This window comes from Pleurodeles waltl, chromosome 9 (genome assembly GCF_031143425.1).
Source record: "Pleurodeles waltl isolate 20211129_DDA chromosome 9, aPleWal1.hap1.20221129, whole genome shotgun sequence".
Lineage (NCBI taxonomy): Eukaryota > Metazoa > Chordata > Amphibia > Caudata > Salamandridae > Pleurodeles > Pleurodeles waltl.
The window spans coordinates 101,118,604-101,141,732 of NC_090448.1; positions in this window are offsets into that span (position 1 = coordinate 101,118,604).

Below are 23,129 nucleotides of genomic sequence, written 5' to 3' on the forward strand. Positions count from 1 at the left end.
ACCCACTTCTCCAGCACACCAGTACCCGTTCATGGCGTGCATTATCAGAAAGAACAGTAATTTTGTATTTTGTGTTTTTGTGCCCAATAGTCTTGTGATTTTTGAGTGCTCACTTTTGATTGTCTCCAGAGGCCTGAAAGTGCTCAGAAAAGTGAATAATCCACAACTTAAAATCTGACATCATTCAAAAGTACCTTTTTTTAAAGCATTCAAAAATATCCCGTTGGCACAGATTGTCTTCCCCAGCATCTTTTCAAAGCTTTCCAATCCCATGAGGTGGAGTTTTTTTCCGGGAGAAGTTAGACTGGGTTTATTTGCTTTTTGTCGTGTTGCACTGTAATTGCAGTTAGATAGCGCCAAAGGGCATTAACGGAGCGTACCTCATCAGGGGTATGAAACGCTATATAACTACAATTACAACTGGGCAAATGCAATGCAGTACTGTGAATCGGCTTCGGGTTTCTTCAGCGTTGATTGTCAGAAATGCCACCAACCGAGGAGTGTGCAGGAGTGGCCTTGAGTTCTGTGGCAATCCAATCTTACACAGAGAAAGCAGAGAAACATGCTGTAACCGGAGGTCGCCATCTCACAGAGGAAAACTTCCCCACAGGAGCTCTCGCCAGCCTTGAGCAGATGCCGACAAAGACATTCAGTGCCAAAGGGATTGTTTTGAAGAACTGGAAGGCTGTGTGTATATCTGATGGGAGTGTAACATAATGGCGGCATACCAGGGGTCTCAACTGACGGTAGTGCGTGCTATAGAGCCGCGCTTCCTACTACGTCATCACTGCTATATTTAGCATCGGAACAGACGGACGCCAGGAAGACAGAGGAATGAGTCCAACAACGTTTGCTTGGGGTCTGGTTGGGGAGGAGAGAGGGTTTAAGGAAAAAAATCGAACTGTCAGAGCTGGATTTTGGATAGACTTTCCCTATCTTCTTTATTTAACTTTTCATTTTTCCCATCCATCCCTCCCTCCCATTCTCCCTTTGTTCTACCCTCTCGTCCTAGTCTCTTATTCTCTAGTACTTTCTACTCTGATCTTTCCGTATGTTAAGAAAAAAATGTCATCTTTTGTCCCTACATCATCACCCAGGAAAAGTGGACTGACCATTATTTCAGATGTGGCAAACTAGTATATTATTTTCTTCAAAGATTTTTTAAGCATTAATAATTTGCAATTGTATGTATAATATGCTTCTTAATAATACGAAAGTCTGAGCAGCTGCTTCGAACTACTCTAACTTAATCCGTCAGTAATTAATTCCTACCTTCCCTATTTTCTCATCAAACTTACTAAAAACTCTTATGAAAAGGCGAAAACATGTGCCAGCAAGTCGTTCTGGAAAGGGCGTAATTATAAACTCAGTTAAAAGAACTGCAGTTACCGAAAGGTCAATTATGTGGCTCTAACTGAACTGGTTCTTTCTGAGCAGATCACGCTCATTATGCTTTAGAGGTCATCCATACAAGATCTGAAACTTTCTTTCGGGAATTTTACACTTATGGCACATTGAGAATTCTATTAATTTTAATGACTTGAGCTGAACTTTGCGTATGTCTCCACTCCAGTAAGTACTTTTTTAATGCAAAAGAAACGCCGCTATGAATGCAGCACACATGTGAAACTGTGTATTGTCCAATCTTATAGGAGACTATGTGATGCCGTATTCAAAGAAATGTGGTCGAATTTAACATTTTGGGGAATCCTGCCCTTGTTACTGGAACACCATTTTGTGCATGCAGTTGGTTCTAAAGGGGAGATATACATTCTCATTCAAGAATATATGTGCTACTGGCCCTGGGTCTGGGTAATCGCAATTTGTACGAAATATCAAAGATTTGTTTTAAAAAAGCGTGGGTCTTAAAAGGTGTCTGATCAATCGCATAACACAAAATGATGCCCCCCACTCCTAGCGGAATGTGGTGGGGGCCCCTCAGTCTACCATATCGCACAGCTGTTCATAGACCTTGGGCTGAATTCACGTCCTCTAAGGAGCTAGAGTTCCCCTGCGCCACAGAGGCTGCTGGCTAGTGGTAAGTGCTTGTATCTGGTCACTTTCATCCCCTAAATTCCTCTCCTAGATTGAGCTGTAATATTGAGCTCCTCGTTGTTAAGAAGATAACTGCAGTCTTTCTATCAGTACCAATCCCTCAGTAACAACAATGATGGGCAAACCCTGAAAGCTTAAACCATCTTTTTTGTATACTTCAGTCTTCTTCTCAAGGAGGCCATAGCTTTCTCGAGGAAAATACAAGGCATCGCTGATGTTAACCCATGAATGTAAAACCCTTAACATCTTGCACACTTTAAACAATCAAGAAATCTGCCAAGACCCAATGGTCTCAATCATATGCGAGACTGTGGAAGAGACCTCAGTCTTCCTTTAGACATCTACACACTGAACTGAAGACCAGTTCATCAATCCTAGATGGATAGCAATGCTATAGTTTATAGTCTGTGACAGAAGTACTTTGTCAAAATAGCTGAAAGTCATTGTCCTAAGTCAAAATGCTGAAAACAATAATAGTCAGGCAGCGACAAAGCCAATAGGTCTGGATTTGGCCACAAGCCTTTTGGTTTTGTCAATTGATGCTTTATTTTATCATATTTACTTCAGAATTGTATTATTGAGGAAGCTGCCACGCCCTCGTCAATCTAAAAAAAATTGGCTGCAAGTGAAGATATTTTTTTGTCCCAAAAGCACACATTGCCATAGTATTCTGTGGCACTTAAGGGATCCACTTTGTGTGTAGAAAACTCACTGCGAAAGTCTAGACCTGGGTGAAATTAAAATGACACAGGCGTAATTAGCACAATTTCTAGAATTTCGCTATTATGCAAAATTCACAAAATTAGGCCATTACACCACTTTGCATAATTATGTGCCATTCTTGGTAAAATTTAATCACAAACACTGCTTTTATGGTAGTAATTTACCACACATGCCCATGAACACCATAACTCAAACTGCTGTTGTTTGCTCTGCTTTTGTTTAATCCTGTCCTCATGCCAAAAATTGACATAAGGAATCAATTTGCACTGAAATAAAGAGCAACATGACGATTTGCATTTTACGTAAATACAGGTAATTTTGCTAACATTTTTCATAGTTGTATTTTTGAAATGTTCCCAAGATACTGATTTTACAAATAGGGATTATTTGTATGACTCTGAATTTAGGATTAACCATATGATAAGAGGGCATTATACAAAATGTCTTCGGTAATGATAACTGGTTTACATTTAGGAGCCAAAAAAAGAGAAATATTCAATAAATAGTAGAAAAATGTTCTACCATTTTCTATTCCTAACCTTATCCCGCTAAAAAGGTACCCAATTATATGACTGTGGCTATCACTTGTGACAGCAAATGTCCGTAAATGGAATCTGGAGAAATTTAAATGTTTGCTTTACAAATCGATCGAGGTAGGTCGCTATGCTCTTTGGGAGCAGACTCAGATGCAAACAAGGGACTCATACTAACCTTAGACATATCTGAAGACTCCGAGGGGAGGCCAAGGTGGAATGATCCATGTGTATCCAACAATGTTTTCTTACCCAGATTGCCCAGCAACCCTCAAATCATGGCTAAAATCTCACATTTTCATCACATTTCTGTTAGGGAAAAATCCAGAATCTGTGGATATCCAAAAAATTCCTAACACTTAGGGTTGTTTCGCTGTGCTCACCATGCATGATACAATAGGCCCCTAAATGCAACATGGGCACATCAAATTTTCACCATGAAAATTCACACCTATTTTGCTGTGGTATGTGTACTCGGCTTGTCCACCACCCAGGCAAACTGTTAAAAATGACCATCTTTTGCATGGTATGTCCCCAAATTTCTGCCTTCTGTTACTGAACCCATTTTTGCTGGCCAAAGAACTTTGTGCACTTTGCCCATACCAACCAGTAGTAAAGTGTTTCTGCTTTCCTTTTTCAAAAAAGGTGAAATTCATGTACACCTGAGTGGCATATTTGATTTACATAATTTTAATTTGCTTAAAAGTCTCTAGTATATGGTAACATCTGCACCTAGGATCTTGAAATTAAATGCTGCTACTGGGCTACAGTACTCATTTTGCCGTGCACTACAGTAGCCCTGAAAAATCTTTCTTTAGGTCTGCCACTGCAGCTTGTGTATGCAGTGTTAAATTGCCATTCCGACTTCACAAAATAAAACTTTTTGTGACGCCTAATCCTTTCTTTTTAATGCTTATAAATCAACCCTAAAGTAGACTGCATGACATTTAGAAGGTAGAGCATGTTTTTTTTCTTGAGCTGTATTTTAACTTCATCATTATTCATGTGCTGCATAAATACCTTACACTTTGCCTCTAAGTTAAGCCTGACTGGTTGTGTGCCAAGATTCCTGAGAGCTAAGCACAGGTTAATTTAGAGACTGTTATTATTTGCCCTGACAGGCATTGGTGTTGTTGTCTGAGTAAGGATTCTACCCACCTCAACTAGTAAGCTAATTTCGTACGCATAGCAAATATACCAAATCATTTTCTTTACTGTACATTTCACTTAGTCTTGCAAGTCAAATTTTAAAATGGATTTTAAAAACCACTAAACATATGTAATCCACACTCAAAGTGACATCTTACATTGTGTTCAGAATGCACAATAGGCAATGTGTGTTGATGCACGTTCATGAGGTGTTAATAATTTTTTTTGTCCTCATCCACACCCCATTATCTGAATATCTGACAAATAAACTTCCAGGAATTAACTCCTTTCAGTTCATTACCCATTGCACACTATCAGATCAATCAAATCAAAACAGGCGCAGTCCGCATCCTTGAGCTGATTTACCTTTGTGATACTCCGAATCAAGCTCTTTCGGACTTAACCGTGAATAATCATTGGATAAAAACTTATTCTGTACAAACCAGTCTATTAATGGACCCCAAAATTCCAAACTCTTCCCAGTGCAGCCCTTCCCCCTAGTATCACACATTAAATTATACAATAAAGAATCTTCCCATTCTACAAACGTTGGGGGCGATTGGCTAGTCCATTTCCTACATATCTCTCTTCTAGCCAGCAGTATCATATAGAACACCAACTTAGCGTTATCCTTTTTTAATTCTTTCACCTTGTATACAACCAAAGAAAATCAGAGAAGGGGTTATTTTATATTTCAAAGATAATATTGTGTTTATAAAATCACCAATCTCTCTCCAAAGGGGACATTCTACAAACATATGCAAATTGTCTGCAGAATCTAAAGCACATTTACCACAACTAAATTTACTTCCAGACTTCACTTTAGTTAGCTTTCCCGGAGTCCAGTATACCCTATAAATCGTAGACCTGCTGGCTTAACTATGGAATTCAACATTGCAATGGATACTTGCCATAGTTCTAATATCTGAACTCCTGGAAGATGATTTTTCCAAAGGAGCTCCAGCATAAAAACGTCTCCTTCTATTGTATCCAAAAGTTCCCAATACCATTTTGCTAGATCTGTTTTATTTATTACACCTTCCTGGAGTAGGCTTTCAATCGTATTTGAGCTACCCACTCCTTCACGACATTCTTTGACCCAACCCTTTATTTGCAAGTACTTAAGTTTGGAGAACATTCCTCCTGTGTCTCTTACAAGATCTTCATAAGGAACCAAACCCTCCTCTGTGCAAAGTTGGCCCCACTGCACAAACCCAGCCTCTCTCAAGAGAACAGCCAAAATATCTTTAGATCATTCTGGCTAACCCAGGGAGTTCCATATAGGTGCATGTTTACTATAGTAAGGTAGATTTATTGCCTTTCTTATCTCGTACCACACTTTTGCCGCATCTACCAATACTCTGAGCCTTGCTTTCTTAAAACATTTTGGATCTCCAAATTTGAACAAGAAGGCCCCCTTCTCCACCCTCTTGGCTTTCATCATTGCTTCCAAAATCTGCCCTAATCCAGAAGTCATGGACCCACCAAAAGCACCCTTCTTATTTTTGAAAAAACTTGCCCATGCATAGAGTTGTAAATCCGGAAGACCAAGTCCTCCCTTCTCTCTCCTCCGCCTAAGCTTCTTCCATGCTATTCGTATTCCCCTACTGCCCCATATGAAACTGGTGATTTTGCTTTGAAATTTATGCAACATCTCTTTATCAAATCTCAAGGGGAGAGCATTGAAAATGAATAGCAATTTCGGTAAGATCGTCATTTTAACCAAATTAACCCTTCCTAAGATAGTTAGAAGTAGACTGACCCAACATGCCTCGGTCGTAATCCTCTTGAGATGTCTTCCTGCAATCTGCCCCACCTCATGTGTTATCATGATATCCAAGTATTTCAACTCGGTACTATCCTTAGCATTCCCCTCGGGCACTTGGTAAACCATATTCCACGAAATAACTTCAGTTTTCTCCCTATTTACCATGTATCCTGCTATCCTCCCAAAACTTGTAATTAAATCGTCCAAAACTGGCAAGAATTGCTTTAGATTACTCGTATAAACCATCAAATCGTCTACATATAACGCAACTTTCCTAACCCAATTCCCACACTGAAACGAGGGAATCATTGACTCACTCCTAATCTTACAGACCAATGGTTCTATTTATAATTCAAACAACAAGGGGGACAATGGGCAAAACTGTCTAGTACCCCTCTCGATCGTAAAAGAGCGGGTTAAGGTGGCATTAACCAAAATTTTTGCCACCGGATTTCGGTATATCAGATTTAAGATCCTTATAAACCTACTCCCCAATTTGAGAAACTCACAAAGAGTGATCAGATAGGTCCAATTTACCGTGTCAAATGCCTTTACAGCATCATTCGTCACCACCGCTAAAGGGGCTTTACTTGAACTTGCTAGATCTATAGCCCCTATCAAATTTTGAGTTAACTCATGAAGATGTGTACCCTTTATGAACCCCTTTTGATCTTCATGGATGAGTTTCTCTAAGACCCTACCCAACCTCTTTGCAAAAATGTTTGCAAAGATTTTGTAATCACTATTCAATAGTGAAATAGGCCTATATGAGTCACACGTAGTAGGGTCTTTCCCGGGTTTTGGTATTAAGGTAATAGTTGCTTCTCTCCATGAGGGAGGCAGCACTGCCCCATCTATACAAATACTATCACATAACCTTACAAAAGCCTTACCTATACTATCACCCAGAATCTGATAAACTTCCAGCAGTAAACCATCTGGCCCCAGCGCCTTTCCATATTTGCCAGAACTGATTGCTTCATCCACTTCTACCTGACTAATTCCTTCATTCAGATTTTTCCTATCTTCATCCCCCAAGGCCATGAGATCTACACCTTCTAACCAATTCTGAACCAGCCCTGGAGTTATATCTGCCCTCTCTGAGTAAAGATTCAGAAAATAGTCTTGAAATGCCTCTCCTATATCCTTATTTCCCTTCCAAATCTCCCCTACATTGTTCCGCTGAATTCCCCCCACCTTATTCCTAGTCTGGTTTGATTTTGTCTGCCAGGCTAAAACTTCCCCACAGTTTTCTCCATTATCAAAAAATATTGTCCTATTAGCTTCCCATCTCTCTTTAACTCTGTTATCTAATTCAATGATAAGTTTATTTCGGAGTTCTTGAAGAACCTTAGCAAGTCTTTCGGCTTCTTCCTTCTGAACCTCTTTGCTTATCATATTCCTTTCAACTACTTCAATACGCTCTTCTAAGGAACCAATCTTGCTCATATAGTTTCTCCTCTTGAAAGAAGATGCTCTAATCAGCCTGCCTCTCAAAAAAGCTTTAAAGGCATCCCAAACTATCTCAGGAGGAGAAGGACCAGCATTTAGCCTGAAACATTCTTCTGTATCCTTTTTCAAACTTGCTAAGATAGTGAGGTGTTAATCATGTCCAACACATGATCTCTTCCTCCTCAATTGTTTTAGTAACACTTTTTATTGAGGTTGAAACAAGGTAACACTATACAAAATGAAAAAACACAAATAGTCAATACGGAAGTCAACAAAAGAGTTGTTCATCAAATAATAACCATCGCTCAGCACACCCCAGCAAGAGGAAAGAGCAACCCTCCTCATCCCCTTCCTTTTTCTTTTTCATCAGGAAAGTCAGAAAATCTTTCTGCTTATCTCATCTTGGGATTAAGTCTATCTCAGTCCTTCTATATTGATTGCAACTCTCTCTATTCCGGACAGTTTATTAAAGCAACCTCTAGCCCAATGGACTGGTAACTCCAAAGAAATGCAACAATCTATTTCTTTCAGCTCAGGCTTGTGGGAAGGGGGCTATTTTGCCTTCTAATATTTGGCAATATCATGCTTAGCTGTGACCAAGCCCCACCTGATCAAAGTGAATTTGTAAATTCTAGAATCTGGGCCTGCATTAATATTTATCAGTACAGATTTGGGGTCCTCCAGCAGCTTACTCCCTGACACTTCGCTCAGTGTGACAAGGACTCCTCAACAGAAGAATCTGATTTTGGGGCAGGATTGAGAAATCTATTTCAACCAGTGCAATCCCTGATAATTATGGCCAGCCAACGTTCACTGAGAGAAGAAGAAGCCAGAAAGAGGAAGCACAAGTTTTTGAGTAGGAATTACAGATCCTAGTTGAACATCATGTGGTACACAGTTATGAACATTTGGGAAAGCCATCTTTGTTGGTTTCTTATTCCCAGTAAACAAAAATCAGCACAAATATTCATAAATTCTTTAATACAATGGGTGTCCTTCATCATACCAATGATGAAATTTGCAAACAGTGGTATGACTTATGTTCTCGTACAAAAGAGAGGCTGGCTATCCAAAGCAAACAGGTGAAAACCACTGAAATTGACCGGTTATGGTTATCTCAAGTAACTATAACAAATGCAATCTCTATGCAATGCTAATTACTCCACTTCACTCATGACAATTTCTATGACCTTATTGATGATATGACTGCAACATTTCCAATAACATTAATGATGAGAAGATGGTGCATGGAGGGGGTTCAAGTTATAGTTAACGTATGGCAGGAAACATGTTACATAATTATACCCCAACATACTTCATGAGGATGATCTTATGCCATTATCCGAAGCTCTTAACAAGGAACATCTATGGGCACATGGATGGCTCCATCGTATGCAAATATCATCATGGGCAAACCAGAGGACCAAAACTTGATACTTCTAGCATGAATTCACTGATATGGCTAAGGTATGTTGATGAAATATTTCTAGTATAGAATGCAGAACATAGCAAATTGGAAGAATTTACAGTATAATTTATCCATCCTACCATCAAATTCTCCAGCAGCAATACTAAACAGAAGTATCATATCCCTTTTCTGTGTGTGCAACTCATCATTTAGGAACAGAAACCTTTAACTGTTCTGTACCACAAGCTTACAGATGCTCATTGTATTTAAACTGGGCATCATGTCACGCACACCACACTAACATAACATCATCTACAGCCAAGCACTCAGAATAAGGTGCATCTGCAGCAATGAGGATACTTGTAAAAGAACATCTACAGGAGCTTGCTAGATTATTTTACATATAAGGATATCCTCTACATATCATACAGTAACAAATTGAGAAGTCTTTGCACTTACCTAGGGAATCAATCCTTTGGAATACTAGCAGCAACAAAAGCAACATAATCCCATTTGTGGTTGACTATCATCCACAAGCTCCCGACTACAAAAACATTATTTCAAAAACATTTCTCTATTTATCCACTCATCAAAAATTACAAAATCTTTTTTCCAAAAACCAAAAACCGCCAGTCATTACTTATCGCAGAGCTCCTAATTTACAATCTATTATTGTGAGAGCTGAACTCATGTAAGCTGTACAAAATGCAGGAATTCATTGCTGTGATTCTAAAAGATGCAGCTCCTATGAGTAACTTTTACAAACATCATCTGTTACAAGAAGAACCTATGACTTAACACAACTTCTTACATGTAGGACAGCGTGCATTATTTATTTGATTAATTCCCATTGCCAGAGCTGTAAAAACAATATACATAGGCCAAACAGTGAATGACCTCTGTACATGAATCAGGAATCTCAAATCAGCTATAACTAGTAAGAAACCTGACAAGCCTGTACCCAGTCTTTTTCGCCGTTTGCTTACAGATTTAAAGATTTTCCCTTTGGAACATGTCTTAAAAGAAGAACTACTGAACTCCACAAAAAACTGGATCTGCAGTTTTAAATCATTGCATCTAGACGGACTGAACATCACTAACAAAACCACCTGATTACGGAATATCTTAAAGATCTCAGAACTGCCTTGATTCCACATTCCAAATCAAACCTTCTTTCATGATGCTTTTTGAAAATTCAGCAGTGCTAGCTTTGCAGCCACTGACCAAACAATGTTGTACTACCTGAGGAAGGTGGAAGCTCAAACATTATACCAGAAATATATATTTGGTATTTGGTGAGTCCATCTGTTTGAGTCACTTCTGTCTTGGATATATGTACACACATATGTGTGTGTGTGTGTGTTTATGTATATATTTATATGTATGTTTTATAACACAAAAGCAAAAAGGAATGCTTGTTAAAACATTTTATTTCCCAACAGATATACCACAATTTGAAGAAGAAGAAGCAAGAGCGATGGGAGTGGAAATAGAATCTGGTTGTGACACTACCCAACCAACAGGCGCTTCTATTCCTGTCAAAGTTGTGCCAACAGGCCCCAATGAACTACAACACCCTCTCCCATGCACTCAACCACAACAAAGAAATGCAAGACAAAGATTATTAAGGGGCACCTTCATGAATGATCTGTAAATAAAGAACAAGCCTTCAGAACATTGAGGTGCATCCTCGTGCCTCACCATAGCAAGACTCCATAGTCAGTCAGGAGTTGCTCCTCAAGGTAGGTGATCTCTAACTGCCAGTTGTGATTTGAATCCATTATATTACTGTCAAGTTTACCTCTCATTGTGGCTTTATAGGTAGGAGTTGTGAAACATGCATAATTTGGTGTAGCATAGTTATATGAAATCACAAAATTGCACATAATTACGTGAAATGCATTTTGCACCCACAAAATTACTTGAAATGTCAATTTGGTTAAAAACTCAACTCAGTCAAGTTTGTAGTTTTGCACTCAAAAATTCTTTGAGTAGTCCACTTGGGTAAAAAAAATCTACCATAAGTGTTTGCTGGCCACCCCCATTTAAGTAACGGCAGTTTACGTTCAAACTGCTGCTCTCATTCAGATATGCAGTTTTGTGCTCAAAAGTTACCTTAACAGTCTGCCTAAGTTAAAAAACCCTACCTGAAACGCTACTCATGCTAAAAAGCACCCCTGTTGTTCTCCCAAAGTGATATAACTTACTCTCTAAGCACTCTAAAACGCGGCAGGGCCCCTGGTTCAGACTGCGTCCCAGCAGACCTATTCTCAACAGACCTAGCATCCTGGTCAAGATATCTCACCATTCTAGCTAACGCAATAGCATCTGGGGCGCCAATTCCCGACTCTTGGAAAGCGGCCATTGTTATTCCAATCTTTAAAAAGGGCGACAGATCTCTTCCCTGTAACTATAGACCCATTAGTCTAATTGACTGTGTCCAAAAAGTCTTCTGCCACTGCCTCCTAGGGAAGATAGAAGAATGGATAATTGACCACGATATCCTTAGCCCCCTCCAAGCCGGTTTCCGAAAGAAGATTTCCACCACTGATCAAGCCCTCAGATTCCTATTATTATATTGGAAAACAGTGTTCATCGGTAAAGGCAGCCTTTATGTAGCTTTCGTGGATCTCAAATCTGCTTTTGACCTAGTACCTCGCAACAAACTGTGGGTCACCCTCTCTCGGATGGGAATCCCGGAACACATCCTTGCCATTTTGATACGACTCCACGAGGACAACTACGCACAAGTCAGGTGGGGCAACAAGGGCCAACTTACCGATAGAATCCACGTCTCTAGGGGTGTGCGGCAAGGTTGCGTACTTGCCCCGACCCTCTTTTCCCTGTACATCAACGAAATTGTCCCCTCCCTCCTCAGACTGCAGGCTGACGCACCTTCACTTGGCACACAAAAAATCCCAGTCTTACTCTTTGCCGATGACACTCTCTTGATATCTAAGACCCCTAGTGGTCTAAGGAAACTCCTTGCGTGCTTCGAGCATTTCTGTTCATCCCAGGGACTCGAAATCAACGCAACGAAAACCAAACTAATGACCCTTAATCCCCACAGATCTTTCAAAGGGAAATTTACTCTAGAGGGCTCCTCACTCGAGAAGGTGGGCATTTTCAGCTACCTGGGCATAACACTCACTGACAACATGTCCTGGAAGCCACACATAGGAAAACAAGCCCTTAAATTAAGACAAACAACTGGGGCTCTACTAAAAAACTTCCACCTCTCACACACAAAACCAATTCGCCCAGCATTACAATTATACGAAGCCCAGGCAGTTTCCTCAGCGCTCTACGGGGCTGAACTTTGGGGTTATACCAAAACCCAAGACCTAACCACCGCTGAAAACAACTTCTTAAGAAACCTTGTGTCCCTTCCGCTAAGCACCCCACTGTTCCCTCTTTTCAAGGACCTCGGCATCAAACGCATTGGTCACAAAGCCCGCCTGCGACCTCTGCTGTACTGGCGGCGTCTCTGGACCACTCCGGAACTTGTCATCTTCACCGAAGCTCTACAGGTCATCCTAAAAGCCGACCACCTGCACAGAATCCCCTGGCTACGATCCATCAAGGATTTACTCCACTCTATCGGGCTCGATGATCTCTGGAACTCACCAGCCACGTCAGTCTTTCCCTCGAAAAGCGAACTAAAGAAACTTTACTGGCAAAGGGCCAACAACGAAGACACTCGGGCTGCACTCCACACTACATTATCTTGTGACTTTGCCAACCTAAAAGAGTCATGCAAGTACGAAACTTTTTGGGACCTAATCACGGCCCCAAGGGAAAGGAAACTGTACTTCCAGCTCCGCATTGGAACACTCCCATTAAGACTTTTCACCAGCAGCTGGTCACACAACGAATCCACCGCATGCCCTGCTTGCAAAGCCCCCGTGGAGAATCTCCCTCACCTCCTTTTTGCATGCACCGCGTATACTGCCCCCCGTAGGAAATGGCTGGCCCCGGCATGCAGACTACTGGGAGCACGCTGCTCTGCGCTAGCTCTGCGAATCCTTAGATCAGACACCAGACCAACGCTAGTGATCGCTATCGCCAAATTCCTCGGAGCTAGTTGGCTTATTAGAGGGAAAACTCTCCTGGACAAAGACTCCAAATAAGACTGTCCCAACATCCTGCAGAGTGCATTTCACTTCATTTCATTTTTTCTAATTTCATTCCATTTTATTCTATCTCATTTTTATTCCATTTTAATTTTTATTTATATTTCATTCCCTTTTATCACCATATTTACCTGCAATTTTATTTTATCATGTGCATTTATTTGTATTTATTACTGCTCGCGCTTTTTTGGCTCTTGTAGCCGCAATAAAGCTTCTTTGTATTGTATTGTAAAAAGTAACCTGAACCACGCATCTCACATTCAAATTTCTGCCCAATGTTATGCAATGTGGAATAATGGCCTAACCTCTGTAATTTTGTGAAGATTTTGTTAGGCAAAATTACCAAAATTATGTCAGCGTATTTAAAATTTTGACCAGGACTATTTGTAGACCTCCCAGAGCAGCACAGGCGAGTTTAGCATTCTCTGATTAAATTTTGACTTCAATATGCAATTTAAAATCAACATTTGCGAGCCACCAGGCATCGATGAAGTGTCCTCTATTCCGAACACAGTTTTACTGTCATTTCCATTGGTAAATGGGCAGATAGAGTTTGAGTCATATTCCATGTGAGGATTTTCATCTGACCTTTTAGGGTTGGCTTCTCATCATCCATCATTAGAGTATTAACTGAGAGACTGTACGCTCTTTGAAAGGCCTTCACCCAGACAGGCTATGTTACTGTCAGTGTTGCCATTTACAGAGAACAAAAATCTTTGTATCAAAAACAAAAAACTTCACCCACCCTATACTTTGAGACTTGAACTATTTGTTGTGGAATGGGCTCTAAGGAGCCATCAACTGGAAGTGTAAACAAAACAGCGTCCTTGTTTCACATTTCAATTTTCTGTCACCTGGTTCCACAGAGACCAATACCTTCATTTCATACTGGGTGCCCCGTTATGTTGAAAAGAATTGGCAGGTTATCTTGTCACTAAAAAATAATCCCCTCCCTGTCCTTCACCTTCCTCTCACTCCCCACTATAGTAAAAGGCATCTCTCCTCTGACCCCCATACTGCAGGAAACATTCTCTGAAGAACATTAGTGAGATAACAAGAAGGGATCATTTAAATCAAGATAGAGATATTCTAACTCCTATGTGCTAGTGACAGAAATAGATGCCATAAGTCAATAAACAACAGTTCTTAGGTGCTGGGCCCAATCCATTGTCATCTTGATCCCATTGCCCCTTTGGAGAATCATGCTGATCTTCATGAACAGTGGATCTGGAGTGGTGTCTAGTCTTTGATTAAGGCACTGTTTCTCACATCTGACAACCAGATCCCATTTGCAAGAAATCTCTCTAATCTCCCTAATGACATGTAGTACTAGAAGATTTGAAGTTATGTCTTCCTTCTACCCATTGCCACAATTTATGTTTCATGAGGCATATTGGGGGTGGTCCAACAGTGACCAGCATGAAGACTATGTCCTTAGGTGTCTTTGGCTAAGCTCTGTCTCATGGATCAGTCCCCGGGTGTAACACAAAATCTAGTCAGTTCTGAGCCACACTAATCCACCCTCATGGACGTATTTGACTGCAAAACAGACTTCTCAATGCAACTCAGGGATAAAGAAGGGGGGAACCAAGACATTCAATATGTGGTAAGTAGCCATGGGTCAATATTCAATCCATCCAGTCCTTAATTTTCTGGTGTGCATCAGAGGCCTATGGTGCACTCCTTCTGGCTTCAAGGATATGATGATATATTGTACATCAGTAAGGGCCTGCTGGTTCCTTCATTTCCTTGGACAAAGCATCAGCAAACTCAGTGTCAGTCTTTACAAAATGGGTAATACTCTACCACCATGATTAGTAAACCCAGCCACATCTACATTACTGGCCTTGTAATTAGGTCAGCATGTCAGCTGCCTCTCCTCTGGGCAAAAAGCACACCAAGGCATGGGGCCATCTTGGTGTTGTAGGGTATAAGCAAACCTAACACCTTTTGGATTTTGGGTGGCGGGTCATGTGGACCATATAGAGAACAGACTCTCAAAGTTTGGTTGCAGCAGTGATTCAGGCTTCCAGAGGCAATTGCGACTCCAGCTAGCCTGTGACCTAGAGGAGTGGGTCTGCTAAGTTACAACCTTCCTTTAGTGTGAAATCACTGCTGACCTCAAACCTGTAGGCTACCTGATGTCCATGTTCTCAGAGGCAGGGTTCCAGTGTTTTGGGGCATATTGAGACAGATAGTGAACAGGTGCCCAACAGACCTGAGCTAAATCCCAGTGTAGACTACAGTTATCTCCTCTTACCAAATATTGAACGCAGATTGTACAGAAGGAGTTGGGGAAGGAAAACCTATTTCTGGGAACTAATCAAACAAGAAGGCAGAAAACTTTGGTAAGCAGTTGATCACAGCCATCCTTATCTGAGAGTCCTGCATCTCCTGGAAGTTTATTATGCTTGATCCAGGGGAAGGTAACTGATTGCCACCCTCTTTATCTCAGGCAAGTGGGAAGCACGCCTAAATACAGAGGGAAGGGACCACAAGCACAAACAGTTTGGTAAGAGATGACAATGCTGCATCCAGGAGAAGCTAACTGATTTTCACACTTTATTCCCCAGGGTCTACAGCCATTACAACAGGAGGTCCCTCAATCAACTCTGACAAGCAATAAAGAATCTTCAAGAATGGCACTCTCCTTTGTAAAATTATTGCAAAAGAATGTACAAAGAGTTTGTGGCTATATTGGAAGTGTGAAGATAATTACAAAGTATAACTTTAAAAACGATAGTTACAGTGTAATAATTTGAACAAGTACTGACAGTGAGACATGGGAATTGACCTTGTAGTAGAGGTCTTTCTGACTGCAAAAAACCCACACCCTGTTTCTGCATATATCCTTACTGCAAGTCTTAGTATGGGACTTCAGTAATAAGGTATATACTCAGCAGAATAACATGAGCAGTGCAGACTGGAGGAATAAATAGCATGAACCGCCATATCAGGTCGCGCTAAAGGACAGGTCATTTTAAGAGATGGGAAACAGGACAGACACTGGACCAAAGTCCATATGATGAGCTCAGGCACCAGAGGTATGGGAGAGATTTCTCCAGGGGGAATAAATTAGACAGTATAAGCATGTTGAATTTAATTGAGGTGAAATCTACCTGTGATTTCATTCTGTTGTTCACTATGCTTTCCTTGAATTGTATTGTCTATATTGTGGTGAATTGTACAGGATATTTAATCCAGGTAAGAGAAGATGTGACAAAAGTCTGGCTGAGTATGTAGCAGAGGAAGGAGTCCTGTAGCCAAAAGATAGTATGCGTGTAACCCATAACATAGGGTGAGTGGGCTCTAGAACTAGTGCAGGAATGGGGAAGAGAGGAAGGAGCATCAGGACCAAAAGCAAAAACACTTGAAGGATGAATATGTGTGAGAAACAGGCCCTTTGATCCAGCTGAACTGCCCCTTCCTAGTGCACAACCCAATGAAGACAAAACTCAAAGAGATCTTAAGTATAAGTGTACAAGACGTTTCCTTTCTCCCTTCATGTGATTGGTTAGAAAAATAACTCAGGGTCTACTTCCTCTACTTTTCATTTCATTCCAGCCTACTTCAAGGGATGAGCTGCATATGCAAGGCTAGCAGACCCTTTCTTGATTACTGTGCATGAATGAAGGAGCAGTGATGGGGCAAAAAATGTAAGTGCAACAAATCCCAACCGAAAGGGACTCCAAACCATGCTATGTACCACCAGTAAGTATAGTCATGTGCACATTTCTAAAGTGGGTGGGACTCACTAACAAAGATGTCCCTTTCAATCAAGATTGATTAAGAAAAGTACAAAACAAGCTGAAAGATTTGAAAAATAAAAAGGAAGCTGAACAATGGCTACCACTTTTACATTGGCATGACAGTGGCCAAGAAGTGCAAACAGGAATCCCAAATTGGTATAAATTAGTCTCCTGGTAAATGATGATACAAAGTCAGAACTTTAGGGAAAGAGTCAGGGCTCCTATTGCTCTTCTTCATACTTATTCTCCAGATTACTGAACTACAAGATAAAGTGAAGGAGAGTGATGACCAACAGAGGAGGATTTGGTGGATATTTTCCCCATGCTGGCTGATGAGGAAGGACATGGACTCATGGATGTAGCTGGAAACAGAGCAGCACCAGAGGGACTGCCAGCAAATAGAGCAAAAAGAGGTAACATGCAAACGAGCACTGCAATGCGAGGGACTGTCACCAGGAGTGTTATGGAGGCATGTGAATAGTCAGATCTACTATTAGTGTGAGCAGTTTAGAGACTGTGTTTGAGCCCAACTAGGCATATAAGCCATGTGAACTCAGTACAGCAAGAGCTGGGAATTAGAAGCTTTGACAACTATTAGACCTGTCAGTTCTTGGTGTGGTTTCCCCTAACTTTTTGGCTTCTGACCTCCTGTTGTGATCCTGTGCTGAACTTTATTTTTCCTGGCTTTAGGTCTCTGGGCACTTTCCCACTGCTGATCAGTGCTACAGTATAAGTGCTCTCTTTGTGATTAGTTTATCCAAGGGTGACATGTTTGATTTAGTAGTAAGTCCCTAGTATAGTGCACTATGGGCCAGATTCAAGATGTCTTTCACCTCTTAGAGCCCCCCTAACACCGCCATGTGGCACCGTATCTCAGATGCGGTGCACCATGGTGGTAATTAGGGAACTAGCGTCAATATTTTTGATGGTAGTTCCGAGCTTTGCAGGATTAGCATAAAAAATGTTGATGCTAATCCTGCAAACCTCATTGAGGCCCATTGTAAACAATGGTGTGCCTCCTTTTAACGCCTGCTCTGACCAGGCGTTAAAAGTGCCAAAAAAAATGATGCTAAGAAATCCCTTAGATTTCTTTGCAACATTTTTTTGGTCCCCCTTGCATACATTATGCCTGGTGCAGGCATAATGTAGCGCAAAGGGTTAAAAAGTGGCACAATGCATGCATTGCACCACTTTGTAAATATGCACTGGGAAAAGGCCACTTTAGATCTGCCTTAGCGTAAAAAAACATACCGCTAATGTGGCACAAGGAGGCACTAGGGGCTCTTAAATCTGTCCCAAGGTGTCTTGTCATAAACAATATTGACTCAATGTCACTTGTATGTTGATTGAGGACAACTCCCCATCCTCACAGTCAAACAAACACTACCAGGACAGATTTAAAAAACATTCTCTTTGCCATGAAAATACACATTATTTCTACGGTATAGTGGTAATAGCTTAAAGTTATTTATTGCATCAATAACTACAGAATGAAAGGCCAAGTCAGCCCTGCCAGGAGTCAGCCCGGTAACCTAGAGAACATGGGCCAGATTTAAGAAAAGTGACGCTATATTACATGTAGCGCCACTTTTCTTGTGGGCCCTTGCATCCCCCTATTGCTACCATGTGTGCGATGTATTTAAAAAACAGTGCTCCATGGCGCAGAGTAGGGAATAATAGCATCCGAATTTCTGATTCTATTGATGTACTGTTCGGGGTTAGAACTAACATTTTTACGGCAACTGTGAACAGTACATAGGGGCTCATTGAAAACAATGGCATGCCCCCTTTTAACACTTGCTCTGAGCAGACGTTTAAAATGGTGAAAAAAATGACGCAAAGAAATCTTTCAGACTTCTCTGGGCCATTTTTTCAGCCCCCTTCCATACATTATGCCTGGCGCAAGGGGTTACAAAGTGGCAAAATGCATCCATTGCGCCACTTTGTAAATATGGTGCAGTGATTTTGGCCTCATTGGGCCACATTAGCATAAAAAAGAAAATGACGCTCATGTGGTGCAAGGATGCGCTAGTGGATCTTAAATATGCCCCTAAGGGCCAGATGTAAGAAAAGTGGCACTACATTACATGCTGTGAAACTTTCTTGGGGCCTCTTGCACCCCCCAAAGCCACCATGTGTGCGCCATATTTAAAATATGGCACACCATGGCGCAGGGTAGGGGGCAATAGCTTCAAAATTTCTGACACTATTGATGTACATATCAGGGTTAGTGCAAACATTTTGACGCAAACCCTGAACAGTACATAAGGGCCCATTGAAAACAATGGCATGCCCTCTTTTAACGCCTTCTCTGAGCCACAGGCATTATGTGGTGCAAGGGGTTACAAAGTGGCACAATGCATGCATTGCGTCACTTTGTAAATATGGCATGGTGATCATAGGCGGGTTTGGCCACATTAGCGTAAAATAAAATGACACAAATGTGGCGCAAGGAGGTGCTAGGAGCTCCTAAATGTGCCCAGGGCCTATATATGAAATGCTATTAGTGGGCCTGCAGCACTGATTGTGGCACCCACATAAGTAGCCCTGTGAACATGTCTCAGAGCCGCCATTGCAGTGTCTGTGTGTGCATTTTTAACTTCCAGTTCGACCTGGCAAGTGCACCCACTTGCCAGGCCCAAACCTTTCCTTTTACTACATGTAACTTACCCCCAACCGAGGCTCAAGATAGCCCCATGGACAGGGTGCAGTGTATTGAAAAGGTAGGACATGTACCAGTGTGTTTTACATGTCCTGATGGTGAAATACTGCTAAAACTCATTTTTCACTATTGCAAGGCCTATCTCTCGCATAGGTTAACATGGGGATTACCTTGAAATAGCTTTCAAGTGTAATTTCCTATTGGCAGCAATTAGCAACATGGAATTTGGGGTCTCTGAACTCACAATTTAAAAATACATGTTTTGGTTAAGTTGGTTTTTAAAATATGGGTTTGAGAGTGCCACTTTTAGAAACTGGGCATTTTCTTGCTTAAGAATTCTGTGCCTCTACCTGGCTGTGGAATACATATCTGGGTCAGGACGTCAGTTGGGATGTTTGTGAATTCACTCTAGACAGTCGCACAAATGGAGCTGTGATGTGCCCTGCATATCCTGATAGGACTTCCTGGGCTAGTGGGGTAGGAGGAGCTGACACATTCACCTGAATAGGGCTGTCTCTAAACCCCTTGAGTGTGTCTGGGGCCTGGGCAGGAAAGGCAGGGTCTTGTGCATACAAAGACTTTCCTTTGAAGTCTGCAAACTTCAAAGTTAGAAATGAGTAGAAGGATTGGGTGTCTAAGACCACAACTTCAGGACATTCTGCCAGGAAGAAGAGCTGGTTGCTTTCGGAGGTACTGCCACTCGGCCTGCTGCTTTGTTGTGCCGGCCTGCTGCTTGCTGCTTCTGTCCTGGGAGTGAAAGGACTGTACTTTTCTTTCTACATCCTGCTTTCCAAAATTCTCCAAGGACTTGAACTGAGCTTGCATCCGGTGGGAAGTCTCTGGGACATCAAAGACTTCATCAGCCAGCACCTGGGATCTCTTGCTGAGGGTCCTGACACGCCAAGTGGTGCACAACATGCCTGGCAGCTTTCGCTGCCCACAGCCCTGGCCTGAACTCAGGCCAGGGCCAAAGGTAGCAAAAAAAAGCTACAGTTTCAGGCCTCTTGTGCCCCGGCCTGCCCGAGTGCAGTGCACACAGGACAGGCCTGAGCACAAGAGGCCTGAAAAGGCAGCTTTTGCTGCCTATGGCTCTCCTGAATGTAGCTGATCTCAGAAGTGCTAAGCAGATTCGGGCCTAGCTGACCAGGCCCGACCCTGCTCAGCGTTTCTGAGATGAGCGCATTCAGGAGGACTCCACTGGTCACAGAAGTCCACCTCCATGGAAGTGCACAGAGTGTTTTTTCAACTCTGTAGAATTCCGTGGAGTCGGGCTCCATTTACTCTGCCCAGGCACACTATTTGGATGTTGGCATACTATTTATTAACATTTGCTCTAGTTTTCCAATGTGGTTTTGACTTTTCATGTATTGTGTTTTTAAAGGGTTAAGCATAGTTTTTTTTAGTGAGTTTAGTGGTGCAACCTGGCAAGGATTGGGAATATTATTTGCTTACTCATCTAATACTCCAATTTCACCTCATAGGGACAAAAGAAAGCAAAAATAACTATTACCTTAAATACCAAAAGTTGCCTATATTGATTGTACAACAAATGGTAAACCTACCATCTGTCTCATTCATAATGGTACAAGCCATTTCACCCTGCAAACTGACCTCACCCAGCACATTATTGAACCCACCCACACCACTAGACACCCTCTTGGGCTTGAATTTCCATTCAATCAGTAACATCACAGTCAACAAGTCAGCAAATATTACCTGGGCAGATAACGCCCTTGTAGTTTTCAGCATACCCATCCTGCAGCATCACAAAGTTGCCACGACCACTGGACACAGATGGAAAAGCATCTCAGAAGAGGAATGGACCTACGCCCTCTCTGAGCCTTGGCTTAAGCACACTATCGAATTGCTGAAATCAAAAACCTCAATAGCTGGATCATTACATGTTCCAAAACTCTGGCTTCCCTCAAGCACAACCCAATGGCAAGAACCACTCCACAGGCCAGCTGGTACACAGAGGAACTCAGTCTGATGAAATGCATCTGCAGACAATTGGAATGCAAATGGGTAAAATGTCAAAACACTGCAGGTAAAGAAATCTTCAATTCAGGCCTAAGACACACTCACCACCAGATATGGAACACCAAGCGCAAATCTGTGTAGACATAAGCACAAACAGCAGCAAGAAAGTCTTTACCATCATCAAAGATTTCACCGCAGCTTTGGCCACCTCCAACAACAGCAACCCATCACAAGACCTTTGCAACAAGCTTTCAGAATTTATCTGTAACAAAATCACCTCCATGTACAGCAACTTTGACCCACAACTGAACCCTGTCACCATTGCAGCTCATCATCCTATCACAGCCGATGAACAAGCCATGGCCTCGTGGACTGCTGTCACCATTGTCAAAACATTACTACCATGAAGACTATCCCCTCAGGGAAGCCATCTGAATCTTTTCCCCATCTCTCCTTCAGCAAAGGACTCCTTCCTCTCAACAAAACACTAACATCCATCTTCAATACCTCTACTGACTCATTTCAGGACACCTGCAAACATGTCAATGTCCTAAGTAACCATCTGCTGACCCATCTACACTCTCCAACTATTGACCCAACTCCCTTCTACTATATCCGGCAAAGGTCTTATAAAAATGAATCAACAGACAGCTCACCAAACACCTCAGGAATCACCAGGTCCTTAATGCCAAGCAGTCTGAATTCAGGCTTAATCACAGTACAGAAGCAGCACTCACCACCGTCACAGACAACATCTGCATGATCCTTGACAGAAGATGCACAGCAATTCATATTCTTCGGGATCTCTCTTCAGCTTTTGACACATTTTCAAACCCTATCTTCACCAGGCACATGCATGAGATTGGCAACCAAGGATTTGCTCTCAGCTAGATCTGCCACCTTTTGATATATAGTACACAAGCTGTAAGCCTGACACCTTACTCCCCTGAAGCCTGCAAACTCTACTGCAGAGTGCCTCAATGTTCATTGCTCAACTGCAACCTCTTCAAAGAATATATCTGTTCTGTGCGGACCCACTAACCTGAATTCCAGGCATTCCGATGGGGCGATGATAATTCCCCAATCCCAGTGAGGACTAAAGTGACTGTAATGATGAGTACATTGCCCTCTCGCAAGTTCTCAAGGGGAAGAAGGTTTTGGGAAGAGAAAAAGAGAAAATACCAGCTTCTGCTTTGTGGACTGCAGAATCAGACTGCTGTACCCTGGACTGCATGTCGTGTTGGGCGTCAGGACTTCTGACTTCTCGAAATAATGGGTTCTTGGTTTTTAGGATTCTGGACTGCAAAAGGATTATATCATTAATACATTGAATTTGCATAAACTATTGCAAAATTTCAATTATTGTTCACACATTGTGCATACATTGTACATAAGGCTTAACAAGTCTCTTTCTCTTTTCACAATACTTTCAGAGCCTCTGAAGCAATGTCCAAAGTCAGAAACAATCAACTTGACTAAAAGGCTTTTTTGTATTCTGGCGTAATCTTTTCCAAATA